The sequence below is a fragment of the Jaculus jaculus genome, chromosome 7 (assembly GCF_020740685.1).
Source record: "Jaculus jaculus isolate mJacJac1 chromosome 7, mJacJac1.mat.Y.cur, whole genome shotgun sequence".
Classification (NCBI taxonomy): domain Eukaryota; kingdom Metazoa; phylum Chordata; class Mammalia; order Rodentia; family Dipodidae; genus Jaculus; species Jaculus jaculus.
In genome coordinates, this window is record NC_059108.1 from 76,483,478 (window position 1) to 76,501,661 (window position 18,184).

The window sequence follows — 18,184 nt, forward strand, 5'->3', positions numbered from 1 at the left end:
CTCTAACTCTTGTATATTAGTTATCTTTTTCCTCAGTTTCTCAGTGGACACTGACCTGTAACCCCCACTTCCAGCTTGGGCCTACCATCCACAATGAGCTTTTGATCAGAGAAACCTACAAGGTTTCCCAAAACAATGACAGACTTCTGTCAGAGTACTTGATGACCCACCAAAGGCCAGTGATAAGACCCTATTGCTGAAGACTCCATACACAGCTGACGCGTAAAATGGCATGACATGGCTGGAAGCCAGGAGAGAGTCAGTCCCAGACAGTCAGCGTGTCTAGTGCCAGAAGGCGCTACATAGGCAACTGGGGGAAATGACCAAGATCTGTCCAAGCAACACATTGTTTAACCTAATTAGCAACAAATTACCGGATGTGATGCCCACACAAGTGCAATAGTGGTACACAGCCATGGTGAGGAATCAATTGCTCTTGATTTGGCTAACTGATCCATTCAGTGGTACTAGACCCTTAGCTGGAGCTGGGAAACAAGTCAGAACCATACCCAAACACAAGCCCACTGTACAATATCAAGCTACCATCAATCACGGGGTATAAGAGGGCCTACACCTATCAAACTGTCTATCAAATAAGTAAGTGTTATCTCAATTTTCTGGGTGCTAACTTACTCTCCGTTGGAGAATCTGCTTCTCTTTTCCAGATAGATGCAGATCCCCAGAAGAGAGCTGCCCCAGCATACCTCAAAAGGGGCCCAACTGAAACTAAGGACAATTGGCAAAATAAGCAAGGGTGATGTTTTCCTGTGAACCGGATACCAGCACAAAGGGGAAGGAGATCAACGCAGAGAAAAATCAACTCCTACTAAAGCAGAGAGCCAGAGCCTCAGAGGCCCCCAACACCTCAGCACTGAAGCAGACCAAAAATGAACCCAACATGGCTCAAGGAAATCTTGTGGAAGAGGGGGCAGAAAGAATGTCAGAGTTACATGTTGGGTCATGATTTGCAGAGACATTTATCATACTAATAACTGGGGGCTAACTCCACAATGCACGGCCCATTTTCATTAACAAGGAGGGTCTAATGGGAGGGGGTAGATCACAGATGAGCCTAAATAATGGTACCAAACTGCCTGTATTCACTGAAATGAAAACTAATAAATTAAATTTAAAAAAAAAAAGAAAGAAAGAAACTTGTAATTTTATTTTATTTTTTTGATGCTGGTGATAGAATCTAGGGCTCTGCACATGATTTGGCAAAGGACTCTGCCTAAGAGCCATATCAATATAGTGCAAAGGTATTTGTTTTCTTTTTCTTTTTCCTGTAAATCTCAAAATGCCATGACTAACCTTATAGCAATGAGCAAAATTATGCTCAAATTATCATTTCTTTTTAATTCTTTCCTTTCTTTTCATATTTTTTTGTTTGGTTGTTTAAGTCAAAGTCTCATGTAGTCTGGGCTGGCCTCGCACTACCTATATAGCCAAGAAGGACCTGAAATCCTGATCCTTCTTCCTCCAACTCCCAACTACTATGATTTCAAGGTTATATCATTTCTATTTATCATTTCTTTATCCAAGAAGCATGTCTCTTTAGAGAAATGGTAGGAAGTGCATAAGAAGACATTGAAACTATTTGTCTGAGAACAGTTATCCAACAGTCCTGGCAATGTTCTACCAAGATAAATACCAAAGTGCAGAACTTTTTACCAGTCATAACACTGCATACGAACACCATAGAGCTAGCTAAGAACTTGTAGCAGACAGATTCAGGTTCACTGAAATGAACTTTCAGACCAGGCACAGTTATGGAGGAAGGGATTTATTGAAGCTTATAGATCCAGGGGAAGTTCCATAATGGCAGAAGAAGCTGGCCTGCCTTCACAGGCTCAAGCAGACAGAGAGAGAAGTACAAGCCTAAACGTCAAAAGCTACAGCACACTTCAGGAACTTCAGATAGGCACATTTTGCATATATTTAGATTGAAATCTGAAACCCACCACCATAATTTAAGATACACCCCGTGACATTGCCTCCAGTCAGGTAGCCAGCAGATGCAAACTACAAACAAACAACTGAATATATTGGGGGCTATCTATTCTATTCAAACCACCAGGGAACTACATTAGAAAGACAATAAAATCTAATCAGATTTCTAGATATGAAAATTTATTGATACTGTAAAACTACAATCAGTGCAATGCAAATGTTGCATGCCCTCTAAAATAAAATAATGAGATAAAATAAACAGAAGTTCATAAAGTAACATAGAAAATGAATGCGAGATTGGAGCCTTGTTTAACTTCCAGTTGTAACAAGTAAATTTTAACTGTATTTGCAGAAGAAAAATATTCAAGGACCCATGATATTGACTTTTACAAAAAAATGAACTGATTTTTAACCACATGTGGTATTTTAGTTGCTTTTTGATAATGTACAGTTTCTGTGTCAATTTAAAGTTCTTTCACTATTTTTAGGACTAATCTCATTTTTTAAAATTTTTATTTGTATTATTTATTTGCAAGCAGAGAAAGAGAGATATAAAGAAAGATAATATATGGGCTCACCAGGGCCTCCTGCCACCACAGATGAATTCTAGATGTATGTGCCACCTTGTATGTCTGGCTTTACCTGTGTACTGGCCTATCAATCTCAGGTTGACTGTCCTTCCAAGCAACCACCTTAACTGCTGAGCTATTCTCCAGCTCAAATTTAATTATTTATGTGAGTTTTTTTTTGTGTGTGTGTGTATGTGTGTGTGTGTGTTGGAGATCAGAGGAGTTATCTGTGCTCCATGTTTTGTTTTTGAAACAGGTTATAGTCACTGCCTATAATTCTGTCCTGTTAGAAGCTCTATGTTAGTATTGAAGAACTGAACCCCTGTACAGCAAGCTTAACAATGGAGTATTTTCTACTGCTGAGCCATTTCCCTAACTCACAATCTAACTTTTAATAACATTAACAAAAGGAGGGCAAGTATAGAGAAAAAGCCCCTTTTTTGCTGTGCTACTTTCCCGAAATGGAGCTGTACATGTCTGTCCACTGAGTAAAAACCATATTTGAAAGAGAAAAAAGTTACTGTAAAAAATTTAGGCATAAAATCATTATTATATAATATATATATGATATATAAGATTATTATATAATATATAATATATAAAAGACTTCTAAATAAGTTCATTTTTAGTTTCAATAAGCCCAACATCATTTAACCATTAAATCGTTTTAACACTTTTCAAAAGAATTGAAAGTTCTTTAAGTGGAGTGGAGAAGTGTAAAGAAGAAGAAAGAAGAGGAGATGGACTTCCAGAATTCGATACTCTCCCAATGTGCCAAAGACAGCCTTTTCACTTGGCATCTGACACAAACCTCCCTGGAGATAAAATTCTCTTTCTGAGTTTATATTAGTCAGAAGTCATGTGGACTTTCATGAAATAGTAAGCTGACAAAATCATAAAGTGTAAGCATAAAATAAAGATGTATATTTTGAATTCTGCATTAAAGAGCTTTACCAAGAATCCACACAACAACTACAATACAAAACAAACAAACAAAATAAAAAATTAAGAAAAAAAACACTACATTACCCAGTGATTAAGACTCAGCAAGTGAACATGTGGCACCCAGAGGGAGCCACCTTCGGGTTGAAGAAACGTCTCTCATTCTCTTAATCTTCACAGCACAGTGTTTTAGATAAAGCCTAATAAACTGCTAATAAAGCCAGCCTCCCCCCCCCCCCGAGGACTTGAGGTGTGAAAGGGGAAATATTTCAATCCAAGTGACTTGAACACTAAAATTACATAGGGGGAGGCTTTCATGTTCTTACCTGAAACTGTTCTGTAACTGAATATTTTCTGAAAGGCAACTGGGGCCAAATAAGATTTCACAAAGTTTCCTAATATGGCAACTAACTAGCAACAGATTTGTGAAATGACAAAAAATATATCATTTTGGCTGTTTATTTAGCATAACTAATTTAAAATGTGATAGCAGGGCTGGAGAGATGGCTAAGCGGTTAAGCGCTTGCCTATGAAGCGTAAGGACCCCGGTTCAAGGCTCGGTTCCCCAGGTCCCACGTTAGCCAGATGCACAAGGGGGTGCACGCGTCTGGAGTTCATTTGCAGAGGCTGGAAGCCCTGGCGCACCCATTCTCTCTCTTTCTCCCTCTATCTGTCTTTCTCTCTGTCTGTCGCTCTCAAATAAATAAATAAATAAAATATTTAAAATGTGATAGTGTTGTGCCACGACCCCTGACCAGGAGCCAAGACCCCCAGTCACCCAGGAGCCACCTAGAGGCCCGCCACAGAAGCTGAGACACTCGAATGTAAAAGCAACAGGTTTCTTTTAATGTCAAGCTTAAGCAGGGACTCAATCCACACAGACTGACGCAGCGGGAGTGGGAGAGAGCCTCGACCTTCTAAAAGTAGGGGTTTATAAAGGAAAAGAGTGGGAAGGGGGCAAAAGGGTTACATCACATAGCATCTTTTAAAATGATTGGTTCCAAGAAGGCGCGCGCAGGAACATTTCTAGTTGCTCATCTCTGGTCAGCAGACTGCTTGCAGATCCTATCTTTTGCAAGGGGCCGGAGGCCCCCAGAGCTAAGTATTTCTGGAATGTCCTGTTGAGCAAGCGAGCATGAGTTTCAGAAGCAAAGGTCGACAGTTTAATCAGTTAGTTCCTTATCTGAGCCGAGCCCAGGATCCTCCTTTGTTCACAATGGTTTGTCCTACAATGGCACTGTCATTGTTTAATTAGTTACGTGTTATTTCTTTCTGGTCTCTCATTTCCCCCTCTCTATGTGTCTTGGGGAGCCTATCTAGGGTCCCTATTTGAGTGTTTAAATATTTCCTGTATCTATGTTGGTTGTCACTGGTTGGTAGGAGTAATTTCTTTGTACCATCAATTGGATGGTGCCTAGCCGTTGTTTCATAAACTGTACCAGTTTATTTAAAATACAGGGTCCAAAAGTAAGCAATAGTAGTAGGATGAGTAGGGGTCCTAGGAGGGTGGATATCAAGGTAGTGAACCAGGGGGAGCGATTGAACCATGATTCAAACCATCCTTCTTGAAGTATGCGTTCACGTTGCCACGTCTCTAATCCCTCCCTTATTTTAGTCATTGATTTTTTAATTACTCCAGAATGATCAACATAGAAGTAACATTCTTCTCCTAAAGCTTGACATAGTTCCCCTTGTTGTAGAAGGAGTAAATCTAAACCCCTTCTATTTTGAAGAACTACCTCCGCTAGGGAAGTAAGTGACTCTTGTAAATGGGAGATTGACTTTTCTAATTCTTGGATGTCTGAGTCTATTGCTATTCTGAGGTCAGTGTATTGTTGGTTCTGAGTCACTATGGAAGCTATTCCCGTTCCTGCTCCTGCAAGTCCCAAACCTAGTAGTAAACTAACAGTTAGGGCGGCAATTGGCTCTCTCTTTGTTCTGATTAAGTCTACACCCAGATAGCAGTTTATCTCTTCAGCTGAGTAGTAGGTTATTTTAGGGATTAATCGTACCTGAACACAGGAATCCTCAGCAGTGGTTAGCATGGCTGCATTAATGCAGGGTGTGAGCCCTGTATTGCAAACCCACCAAGAGTATTTAGAAGGAATAAGATAGGAGGAAGAGGCATTGAGAAAAATGGTCTGATCACTTAAAGGAGAGGGAATTGAGTTAGATTGGGCACCAGTGACACATAGTCCTTGTCCGGATACCTGTTGGAGGGTAAGTTTTATATTTCTTGGCTGTTGCCATCTGCATTTGTTTATATCTGATGATACATTATCTGAATCAGAGACTGCGACCCCATCATAAAATGGGGGCCTCGCATTATAGCATAACCAACAGGATTCGGTGAGATCAGGTCTAGAGGAGTTAAGGAAATGATAGGTAGAGTCTAAGAGTGAGAGAAGAGGGTTGTGTTCTTCTTCTTGCATTAAATTCCTGCTAGGGTTTCTTTCTATGTCTTCTGCAGGCCTCCCTGGAGGTTTTTGTGTTGTCATTTTATAGGCTTGTGATGGGGGGGGATGGGGCTTTGAAGGAGGTAGGGTCCTGGTGTTATTATCTGGGGCAAGGGGTTTGACTGGTGCGGCTTGAGTTAAAGCCTTATTGGGCCCTATAGCCTGGGGTGGCTGTAGGGGTGTAATTTTTAAGAGAATGGTGAACAGGACTCCATTGTTATATCCTGACTGGTAGAGTCGTAATCCCCAAGTAATCCCTGCATCCCATTTTGTCTCCTTTTTTCCTGTTTCAGTAAAGGAAACGACAATGGGATTACATGTAGGTAGCCTCGGGGTACATTGAGTGGCCTTGCTCCTTTGGATCTTAATGAGGCTCGAGGGGGATGGCTTTACCCAAGAACAAGTCCCAGTCTGTTTACATCCCCATGCTTTACAATAAAAATCTGCTTCTCCCCAACATTTTGAGATTTTCCTCCTATCCGTGGGGACTGGACATACATAAAAGCAGGTGCCCTGTAAGGTTTGCATGGCAGTATGAGTTCCACATCCTGGGATTCCTATCCTGCCTTGGTGATGGGGGTCCTGTTTAAAAAGGGCACATAAGTCTAAAGTCAGATTGGGCCACCAAGTTCCGGGGGGATGTGTTTCCCAAGTTTGCATTACCACCTATTTGGAACTAGGGGTGACGATCTGCCAGAAAATGTTATGTGGGAGATGAGGGTTTCTAGCAGCCCAGCAAACCTGGCTATTAATTAAGCAAACAGTAAGTAACAGCATCAGTACTTGTTTCAATTTGGGTCTTTCCGGTGGAGGCGGAGCTTCAGTGGGTCCTCTGGGCTGGCATGGCTCGTCCATGTGTCTCCAGCTTGCCAGGGAAGCGGCTTTACGTGGGTCCAATGGATCCATGAAGTGATGCCATCTACCTTTATGGCTGTGGGAGTGGTCATCAGCACGATGTAGGGGCCTTTCCATCTGGGTTCTAAGGACTTCCGTTGGTATCTTTTGATGAGTACTTTGTCTCCTGGTTAGAACCTGTGGGGTTTGGGGGGAGCAACAGTCTCATATACAGCCCTTAAATGTGGCCAGATCTCTTTGTGAGTGAGCTGTAAACGCTTTAAAGAGCGAATTAGGTCCTGGTCAACCATTTGTTCTAGAAGGTCAATTTGGAGGCTTGGGATAATAGGAGGCGGCACTCCAAACATTATCTCAAAAGGGGTCAGACACATATGATATGGGGAGTTCCGAACTCGGAACAAAGCAAAGGGAAGGAGAGACACCCAGTCAGCGCCGGTCTCTAAAGCTAATTTAGTCAAGGTCTCTTTTAGAGTTCTATTCATTCTTTTTACCTGTCTTGAACTCTGAGGGCGATAAGCACAGTGCAACTTCCAATTGGCCCCCAGTGCAGTGGCTATTCCCTGACTTACCTGAGATATGAAAGCTGGTCCGTTGTCTGAACCTAGAGAGATTGGGAAGCCATACCTGGGCAATATCTCTTCTAGTATCTTCTTAGCAACCACCTGCGCAGTCTCTGTTTCTGTAGGGAAGGCTTCTACCCAGCCTGAAAATGTATCTATAAACACTAGGAGATACTTATATGCTGTTTTTCCAGTCCTAATTTCAGTAAAGTCTAATGCCCAATAGGCTCCTGGTCTGGTTCCTCTCAGTCTGGTTCCTGGATTGGAGGGAAGAGCTGTAGCATTAGTCGTACAGCAAGGCTGGCAATTAGATACAATTTGCTCAATGATCTGACTGGCATTTTTTATTTTGAGGTGGGAGTTATGCAGTAACTCCTGCATCCGCTTGATTCCTAGATGGGAAGAATGGTGGATCTTTTTTAGAATTCTCTGTCCCAATCTTTGAGGTAGAATCAGGTGGCCATCCTCTGTTTTCCACCAGTCATCAGACTGTTGGGCTCCTTTTAATTGTTTAATCCATGTTAAGTCTTCTGAGGTGTATTTTGGAACGTCTGGAAATTTTCTGCCTCCGGAGTCTACCAGGACAGGGGCTATCCTAGTTGCCAGGGCCACACGTTTGGCTGTCTGGTCAGCTAAGTTGTTTCCTTGGGGAATTAGTCCGTCCCCTTTTTGGTGTCCTGAACAGTGAATGACAGCCACCTGTGTAGGGCCCCAGAGGGCTTGGAGCAGATCTAGGATCTCTTGCTTGTTTTTAATGGTTTTTCCTTCAGCTGTCAGGAGCCCCCTCTCTCTGTATATTGCTCCATGGACATGTGCCGTAGCAAATGCGTAACGGCTGTCCATACATATGTTTAGTTTTTTATTAGCCCCTAGTTGTAAGGCTTTGGTGAGGGCTATAAGTTCTGCCTTTTGGGCTGATGTGCCTGCTGGAAGAGACTCTGCCCAAATGACATCTGTCCCCGACGTGACTGCGGCCCCTGCGTACCTGTGTCCATCCTGGATGAAGCTGCTGCCATCTGTAAACCAGGTTACTTCAGCGTCTTTGAGGGGGGTGTCCTTGAGATCTGGCCTTACACTGTACACGTGAGCCAGTATCTCCACACAGTCATGGAGAGGCATCTCCAAGTCCGGATCAGGCAACAGAGTGGCGGGGTTCAGAGTAATGGGCGTCTGGAAAGTTATTCTGGCTGGATTCAGGAGCAGAGTCTGATAGTGGACCATGCGGGCATTACTGAGCCAGCGGTCCGGCGGTTGCTTTAGCACTCCCTCAATGGCATGAGAGGTGGCAACTGTAAGGTTTTGTCCCAAAGTCAGCTTGTCTGCATCCTTGACTAGATGGGCTGTGGCAGCTATAATCCTCAGACATGGGGGCCACCCTGCTGCTAAAGTGTCCAGTTTCTTTGACAACGTAGGCAACAGGGTGCTGCCAGGGTCCTAAGCTTTGGGCGAGGACTCCCTTTGCTATCCCATTATGTTCATCTATGAAGAGCATAAATGGCTTAGTCACATCAGGGAGGCTTAGTGCTGGGGCTTCTAGAAGGCGTACCTTTAAGTCATCAAAAGCTTGTTGGTGATGATCTGTCCATTGGAAAGGCTGGTTTTCCTTGGTGGCTTCATATAGAGGTTTTGCCAGTTCCGCGAATCCAGGGATCCACAGACGGCAGAAGCTTGCTGTGCCAAGGAATTCTCTAACTTGCCTGGGTGAGGTTGGTGTTGGGATCCGGAGAACAGTCTCTTTCCGGGCATCTGACAGCCAGCGTTGCCCATCCCGGAGGATGTATCCAAGGTATGTCACCCGCTGCTTGCAGATCTGGGCCTTTTTAGCAGAGGCCCGGTATCCCAGATTGCCTAACGTCTGTAGGAGGTCTCTGGTTCCCGCCAGGCATATCTCTTGGCTGACTGCTCCTATTAAAAGATCACCCACATATTGTAACAGAGTAAGTCCTGGGTTACGTACCCGGAAGTTTGAGAGATCTTCATGTAAAGCCTCATCGAAGATTGTAGGAGAGGTTTTGAATCCTTGAGGCAGCCGAGCCCAGGTGAGTTGGCCGTTGATTCCAATGTCTGGATCATGCCATTCAAAAGCAAAGTATGGTTGGATCTGTGGGGCTAAGGGTAGGCTAAAGAACGCATCTTTTAAGTCCAGGACAGTATACCAAATGAGCTGAGGTGTTAGGCTTCCCAACAAAGTATAAGGATTAGGAACTGTTGGGTGGATATCCATTGTTCTTTTATTTACTTCCCTCAGATCCTGGACTGGGCGGTAGTCGTTTGAGTTAGGCTTTTTCACTGGTAGGAGGGGAATGTTCCAAGCTGACTGGACTGGCTTTAGGACCCCCAACTGGAGGAGCCGTCTGATGTGGGGGGTGATCCCCTGTTTGGCCTCCATTGGCATTGGGTATTGTTGTACCCTAACTGGTGTGGCTCCGGGTTTTAGTTCCACTAGTATGGGGGGCCTGTGTTGTGCATATCCCATCCCACCAGTTTCTGCCCAAGCTTGTGGATATTCCATCAACCAGGAAGAATCCAAAAGTTCCCCCTCCTTTGCATGTTTTTGGAAAAGCCTGTATTCTTCTGTTAGATTGGTAGTTATAAGTATTTGGGCTATTGTAGCCTTTAATTTGGGTGAAGATCCACCCATGGCAGAAACTTGTGCCCCCTGTTCTGAAAAGGATATCTGGGCTTTCATTTTAGATAACAAGTCACGTCCCAACAATGGATATGGACATTCAGGTATGACCAGGAAGGAGTGGGTCACCTGGTTGGTGCCTAAATTAACAGTCCTCTTAGTTGCCCATTGGTAAGGTTTGGTGCCTGTGGCTCCCTGGACCCAGGTAGTTTTCTTTGTCATGGGCCCCTCTGCTTGTAATAGTACCGAGTTTTCTGCCCCACTGTCCACCATAAAAGTTATTTTCTTCCCCTCCACATCAAGGGTTAGCCTGGGCTCAGGGAGGGGAATTGAGCCCTGTCCCCCTCAGTCACTGTTTTCTTTACTGGATGCCAGGATATTAGTCTGTTGTTTATTTTTGGGACAATCTCGGACCCAATGTCCTTCCTCCTTACAGTATGCACATTGATTCTTTCTTACCTTAGATTTTGTTCCTTTATTGTCTCCCTTCCAATGGGGTCTGCTCATGCAAGTGGTGTCCTGGGTGGTGATATTTCCAGTGGCAGCCAGAATTTCCTTAAGATCTTGACGATGCTTGGTCTGTTGTAGTTCTAAGATGTTAGTTAATTTTTTTTTCTGTCTCCTTTCTCTTTTAATTTCTTTTTCCTCTATGCTTTCTTTTTTATCAAAGACCTTTTCCGCCACTGCTACTAAGTCCCTAATATTTTTCTCTCCTAACCTTTCTAATGACTGTACCTTTTTCTTAATATCAGGGGCGGCCTGATTAATAAAAGCAAACATGACAGTGGTAGCCGCTTCCCCTGACTCAGGCTCATATGGAGTGTATCTGCGGAAGGCTTCTTGGAGTCTTTCTAGGTAAGCGGCTGGACTCTCATCTGGTCCCTGTCTGACATCATATACCTTGGACATATTGGCAGGCTTTCTTGCTGCTGCCCTGAGACCCGCTAACGGAGTCCGGCGATAGATCAGGAGTCTCTCCCTACCTTGTGCCGTATTGTAGTCCCAGGTGGGGCAGGTAGTCGTGAAACTGCCATTTATTATGGCAGGGTTGGTGGTGGTATCTCCTGTAGGCCCTGGAATGAGTTTGCGGGCACTTTCCATGATCCTGTCTCGCTCCTCAGTGGTGAACAAAACCTGTAGGAGCTGCTCACAATCATCCCAGGAGGGCTGGTGGGTGAACAGCACAGTTTCTAACAGATTAGTCAGTCCCCTAGGATTCTCAGAGAAGGGAGCATTCTGAGAATGCCAATTGTACAGGTCACTGGTGGCAAAAGGCCAATAGTGAAAGGGCTGATTCCCATCCACATCAATGCGTCCAGCAGGGCGGAGCGGTAGAGCCACTGTCTGGTCAGGGACATGTGGGGTAGCTGCCCTCCGGCTCTGTGTAGCCTGAGCTGGTCCCTGTGGATTTGGAGGCAGGCTGGCTGGGGCTGGGGCCTCTAATGGAGGTTGGGGAGGATTAGGGTTGGGAGAAGGTACATAGGGGGGAGGGAAGATGTCGATTTCCTCATTTCCTCCTGTGAGGATGGGGGCCGTCACCTCTGCAGTGGGTTTGGCATCTCTTTTAGGGGAGGCAGCCAACACCTGTGAAGAAAGGGGTAAGGTAGGAAGGAAGGGCTTTATCCAAGAAAGAGGTTCTTCTATCAGATTTCTCCAGGTCGCAATATAAGGAATTTGGTCAGGGTGTCCACTCCTAGGACAAAAAACAATTTTTTCAACTTCTAATATGGTATTCAGGTGAAAAGTTCCCTCTGGTGGCCATCCTACATTAAAGGTGGGCCACTCAGAGGTACAGAGCATGATCCATTTGCCTTTCTTAACAGCTATTCCGTTCTCTCGGGCAACACTTTTGACATCCTTCCAGTGTGCCAGACAGAGTCCTAGAGGAGAAGAAGATGTCTGTCCCATGTTATAAACGTCCAGGGAAAAGCATCCATAGGATCAGGGTGAACGTAACACACAGACATACAAGTACAACACAAAAACAGAGGGCCCATTAGAGAGTTATGCGCACTTCAGAGCTAAATTCAAATCCGTGATGGCCAAATGAGTCTGTGTCCTTAAGAGACAGCTCAACAATACCAAACACGATACAAATGGGAGCTGGTCTCCCCAAATCCGTGATGGCCAAATGAGTCTGTGTCCTTAAGGGACGGCTCAACAATACCAAACACGGTATGAATGGGAGCTGGTCTCCTTAGTAGGTTGGCTCTGTCCTCCAGGACAGGGTCCCTACTCAAATGAGGGGGCAAGACGTCTCAAGCCTCCTCCAGGTCTGCCCTTACAGTGCGTCCACCAGGGACATAAGACCTGTCCAAAATTACAGGATTACAAATTCCATGAATGCGGCTTGCCAGCAAACTGAAAGTAAAAGGGAAGAAAAAGAAAAGGAAAAGGAGCGCTCAGTTACTCACCCGGCCGGTCAGAGAAGAAACCTTCAGGGTCTTGGGTTCGTTGGGGGTCTCTAGGGATCCCGGGAAAGCCCCCAAGGTGTTGTGCCATGACCCCTGACCAGGAGCCAAGACCCCCAGTCACCCAGGAGTCACCTAGAGGAGGACCGCCACAGAAGCCGAGACACTCGAATGTAAAAGCAACAGGTTTCTTTTAATGTCAAACTTAAGCAGGGACTCAATCCACACAGACCGACGCAGCGGGAGTGGGAGAGAGCCTCAACCTTCTAAAAGTAGGGGTTTATAAAGGAAAAGAGTGGGAAGGGGGCAAAAGGGTTACATCACATAGCATCTTTTAAAATGATTGGTTCCAAGAAGGCGCGCGCGGGAACATTTCTAGTTGCTCATCTCTGGTCAGCAGACTGCTTGCAGATCCTATCTTTTGCAAGGGGCCGGAGGCCCCCAGAGCTAAGTATTTCTGGAATGTCCTATTGAGCAAGCAAGCTTGAGTTTCAGAAGCAAAGGTTGGCACTTTAATCAGTTAGTTCCTTATCTGAGCCGAGCCTGGGATCCTCCTTTGTTCACAATGGTTTGTCCTACAATGGCACTGTCATTGTTTAATTAGTTACGTGTTATTTCTTTCTGGTCTCTCAATAGCATGTTTGAAATATGTAAGTACAAAAACATTCTTGCTTATCTATCTTTGATAATATATACAAGAAGTGAAGAATGTAAGAATTTTCATGAACAAAACAATTAAATTACATATGTACTAAGAAACTTAGAAGTTCAAAATAATGACATCATACATCATATCTGAGGCTGTGTAGGTATGGGGGAGTGAGAATGGAAGGGAAGAAATAGGAGAGAAAACAGAAAAGAAGGATGAAGGCAGGGAAAGAGAGAAAGAGAGAACATTAATACACTGAGAGAAGTGAAGTTTGGGAGAGTATACTGCACTCCTGAGTCTGGCTCTCATGCAGTTACATAGAATGAGTTTTCAGCCTCTCATCAAGAAAATTCACAAAAGGCTGACGGTGGGTCTGATCTCATCTATAGGAAACTGAACTACAGCTCCACAAAGACACAGAAAGGGATCAGCCAAAGAGCAGCAGAGGAGCCATGCTGGCATCTATGAATGCACTAACTGCTTTTTTACAGTGCTCTTCAATGTGTTCCTCTATCATGCTGAGACCTGCATAAAAATGAAATGTCATACTCCACTACCTTTCCAGCCAGCAGTATGGTTTATTTTCTTGTCTTCTGATAGAGTTCACAAATTTAATAACTATTTTTTATCCTGGTCTCTATACTCCTTTTCAGCCTTCTATTCAGTCCTCTCTCCTGGCAGGCTTGCAGGAAATGCCTCATTTTAGATTTTCTATAAAAGGACATAATAGATAAGAAAAGCAAAAGAGAAGAGGACATTATCTATCATTTAGAAATGGACAAGGGGCAATCAGACCATTTTAATAGAGGCTGAGAGAAAAATGTAAAAAGAATCTATGTTAATGTGATATTTATCATGTCCTGGGTGAGCCAATTTAGGATGGGATAAAGTACAGAGTTTGCATTGCAAACTGTGTTATGATTCTTTGGGCAATTATCCATCAAAATTATGTTATCCTTAATACAATATAGGGTTATTGTCAGTGAGATAATAACAACATAGGACTGATTTTTCATCTGATTAACAGGTGCAGTGATGAATATGAGTGTTTCCACACGGAGGCACGTGACTATAATTAATAATGGCTTTGCACATTTCCTCATATTTGCTAAATGACAATGACAATATCATTAATGAGTTGCATAATTTTACAGATTTGGGGGAAGTTAGGAAATAATAAGTAAAGGCAGGCAATATTTCTAAAAAAAAAATATCATCTGCGGGTGAAGCCATAGCCCTTCATTTGCATTCTCATTAAGGCCAGAATAGGAGCATACCACATTATGCACAGTTCTTAAAGATGCAGGAAAGCACATTACTTGCAAACTGTAAGAGTAGGTAACTAGACATCTTTGTTCCTATTCCATGCTGTATATCTTTCACCTCATTGATTAAAAACACAGCATGTGAGAATGAATCATTGTTAATCTCAGAGAAAATGGTTTCTAACATTGAATTATTTAAATGCTAATTACAGTGCTTTGCCTACAAATAATCACCCAGAACTTTTTACTAGATGACGATGAATTTAAGAAGTGGCTCTGCATGCTTCATAGTACCAGTATTCCAGCAAGTAAACATTAAAGTATATACTTTAAAGGAAACATGAAGTTGATGATGTAGTTTTCTTAGACAATCCATTCTTATTCAACAAGCACTAGAAATTCCTTATGTCCATGTATGAAAGTGTCAGGGACATAGTGTTGTCATATATATTTGTAAAAACTTGAAGGCCAGATTCATTTCTTGTGACTATATTCTCAGGGCATTCAAAATTTTATAAATGCATTTCATGTCCTTTTCCCCCCTCTATCCCAATGCTGAAGCACCTAAACAGCTCTGTTACAATAATGTGAACTGTCTCACCATTGAATCATGCAGGGAAAATCTTCATGATGGAAGCAGGGAATTCTTTTAGGGTTGGAAGGCTCAAAATATTGTCCTAAATATGAATACGTATAGGACTAGGTGAGCTATCTATAAACTAACTTGTGGTTTCTAGTTTCTACCTTTATAGATTTTTGGCAGAGATATAGGCTTGTTACTTTTTAGGTAATTCACATAATCTTCATAAAAGCACACATTTAGAATTTGCTTTGCATTACTTTTCTATTACTGTATACTAATTTTGTCACAGAATAAGTTCTATTATGATACATTCATATATAAAAAGGTTTATTTTATTCTCTTTCCATTTTATACTCATTCCACCTTCCTTGTGAGAACTTTCCCATTCTTCAAGTCCTATTCTACTTTTGTGTTTCTAAAATTCCACCTATAATAGGTATATTATTTGATTATATAACTATATTATTCCACATATAATACATATATTATTTTATTATATTAATATCATCCCATGTTTACAGCTCTTGTAACTTTGACTGCTGTGTGTTCTTATATTACTGTAGTGATTTTTCTTTATAAAAGATTTTATTTTTATTTACATATTAGAAACAGAGTGTTGGAAGCCATAGAGCAAAAGCCTCTCAATTTGCCTGGGCCTGTTCATAAGTTGACTCATTATTTAGAAAGCTGGTCCATCCAGCTCTCTGTTAGGTACTTCTGGAATGTCGGTCAGCAGACTGCTTACACAATCTTATCTTTTGCAAAAGGCCAGTTTATGGTCAGGCTGTGAAGCCTGGCACAGTCAGGATGTTAAGCCATTGAGGCAAGATTAGATAAACACCTGATTCTGTCACCTCTAGGTTTCCTGACAATTCTAAGGCCCTAAATCACATCAGCCACCTTATTCCCCCCTTTTTCTTCCCCTGTATAACCACTGTGTAAAAAATAGAGATTCAGAGACCTTGATCAGAATATAGACTTGGTCTCCTTCTTTGTGTCTCTTGTCTCTCATCCAGGTTAATTTCTCCTCGGGTCCTTGTTTAACTCCCCGCTGGGGCAACAGAGAGAAGGAGAGACAGAGAGACAGTGTGTGAGAATGGGTGTGCCAGGGCCTCTAGCCACTGCAAATGAACTCCAGATGCATGTGCCACCATGTGCACCTGTCTTATGTGGGACCTGCAGAATCAAACCGGGGTCCTTAGACTTCACAAGCACATGCCTTAACTGCTAAACCATCTCTCTGGCTCTCTCTTTTTATTAATATTTTTTTTTTTTACAGATTTTATTTTTTAGGTGACTTTCAAAGCCATCCTTTCTCCCCTTAAAATAACTGTTTATTATGTTCTATTGTTCTTTATCCCAATTACTACAACACCTACCTAGTTGGCTTTCAAAATAGAAATATTGCCATATTTTTAAACCACATACTGTCAAAGTAATTACTCACACATTAACACGTCTTTAGAATGTTGTCACTACAACTCACAAAAATGCTCTTCACATTGCAATGGTGTATGCTACATGTACATATAATTCAAGAACACATGTGCTCACATTTTTGTGGATAGTAGAAGCATTGAAGCATTTAAAAAATGTTACCTAAAAGAGTAAAAATGAGGGCTGGAGAGATGGCTTAGCAGTTAAGCGCTTGCTTGTGAAGCCTAAGGACCCCGGTTCGAGGCTCGGTTCCCCAGGTCCCACGTTAGCCAGATGCACAAGGGGGCTCACGCGTCTGGAGTTCGTTTGCAGAGGCTGGAAGCCCTGGTGTGCCCATTCTCTCTCTCTTCCTCTATCTGTCTTTCTCTCTGTGTCGCTCTCAAATAAATAAATTAATTAATTAATTTTTAAAAAATAGTAAAAATGAAAATAGAGTAAAACTTGTCTGAAGAATACAGAAAATTAAGTCTTCAAAGATTAGGCTTAGGCTGAAGGGATTGTTGATTGGTTAAAGCACTTGCCTGCAAAGCCTAATAACTCAGGTTTGATTTTCTAGTACTCATGTAAATGTACATGCACAGTGGTGCATACATCTGGATTCATTCACAGTGGCAGGAAGCCCTAGCACACTTATTCCGAGTTTTTATTTCTGTGCCTCTTCTATCACTCTTTCTGCTTATAAATAAATAAAAAGTATCATTTTTTAAGAACCACCAGGGCATGAGAGATGTCTTAGCAATTAAGACAGTTGCTTGCAAAGCCTAAGGATGTAGGTCCAACTCACCAGAATCCATGTAAGCCAAATGTACAAGGTGACACATGTGTCTAGAGTTCATTTGCATTGGCTAGAGGCCCTGGCACACTCATTTGTTCTCACTCTTTCTCCCCCCTCATAAGGAAATAAAAATTTAAAAATATATAACAAGATTAGGCTAAACACTATGAGAAAAGCCAACCCTAAACTTAATAGGGAAGCACAAAAAAAAAAAAAAAATCTCTGTATAGTCAAAGAAATGCTGAACAGCAACAACAACAAAAAACCTGGAGGCATTTCAGACATGCAACAGAAGTATAGGGACAAAAATAGGATGTTTCTGGCATAAAAACAGACACAGAGCCAATGGAACAGAACAAATATCCAGGACAGAAGAGCATGCATCTATAACTAACAGATCCTCAACAATGATATCCAGAGTATTATATTGTAGAGAGTCTGTTGAGCCTGTTGAACAAATTATATTTTGGAAAACTGTATATCCATATGTCAATTATTGAAACAGTACCCCTATCTCTCACCATGAATATATATGATATAAATTGTACCAGTAACTTAAATACAATACCTAAAAATGTGAAACTAACAGTCAAAAACATACAGTAAATCTTGTATAAACCAGTAAGTAAGGACACAAAGTAAACCCATAGGAATAGGAATGATGTAGGTAAGGAATAATGCCAAAGGACTAGACTCCAAAGCAAAAATAGACAAATGGAATCAAATCATTTATAAAAATAACTCTGCAGGCTGGAGTGATGGCTTAGCAGTTAAGGCACTTGCTTGTAAAGCCAAAGGGCCCAGGTTTGATTTCCCAGGACCCACATAAGCCAGATATACAAGGTGGCACATGTGTCTAAAGTTCACTTGCAGTGGCTAGAGGCCCTGGTACACCCATATTCATTCTCTCTGTCTCTCCCTTTTCCTCTTTCTCTCAAATAAATGCATATAAATTAAACCAAACGAGAAAACAACTCCGTACAGCTAAGGAAACAATCGCTGGGCTGATTCCATTCTTCTATGTGGATGAAAGGAAAATATGGACAGCCATTCACATGACTCAGTGTTAGTAGCCAGAATATGCAAATATAATATAATATTGA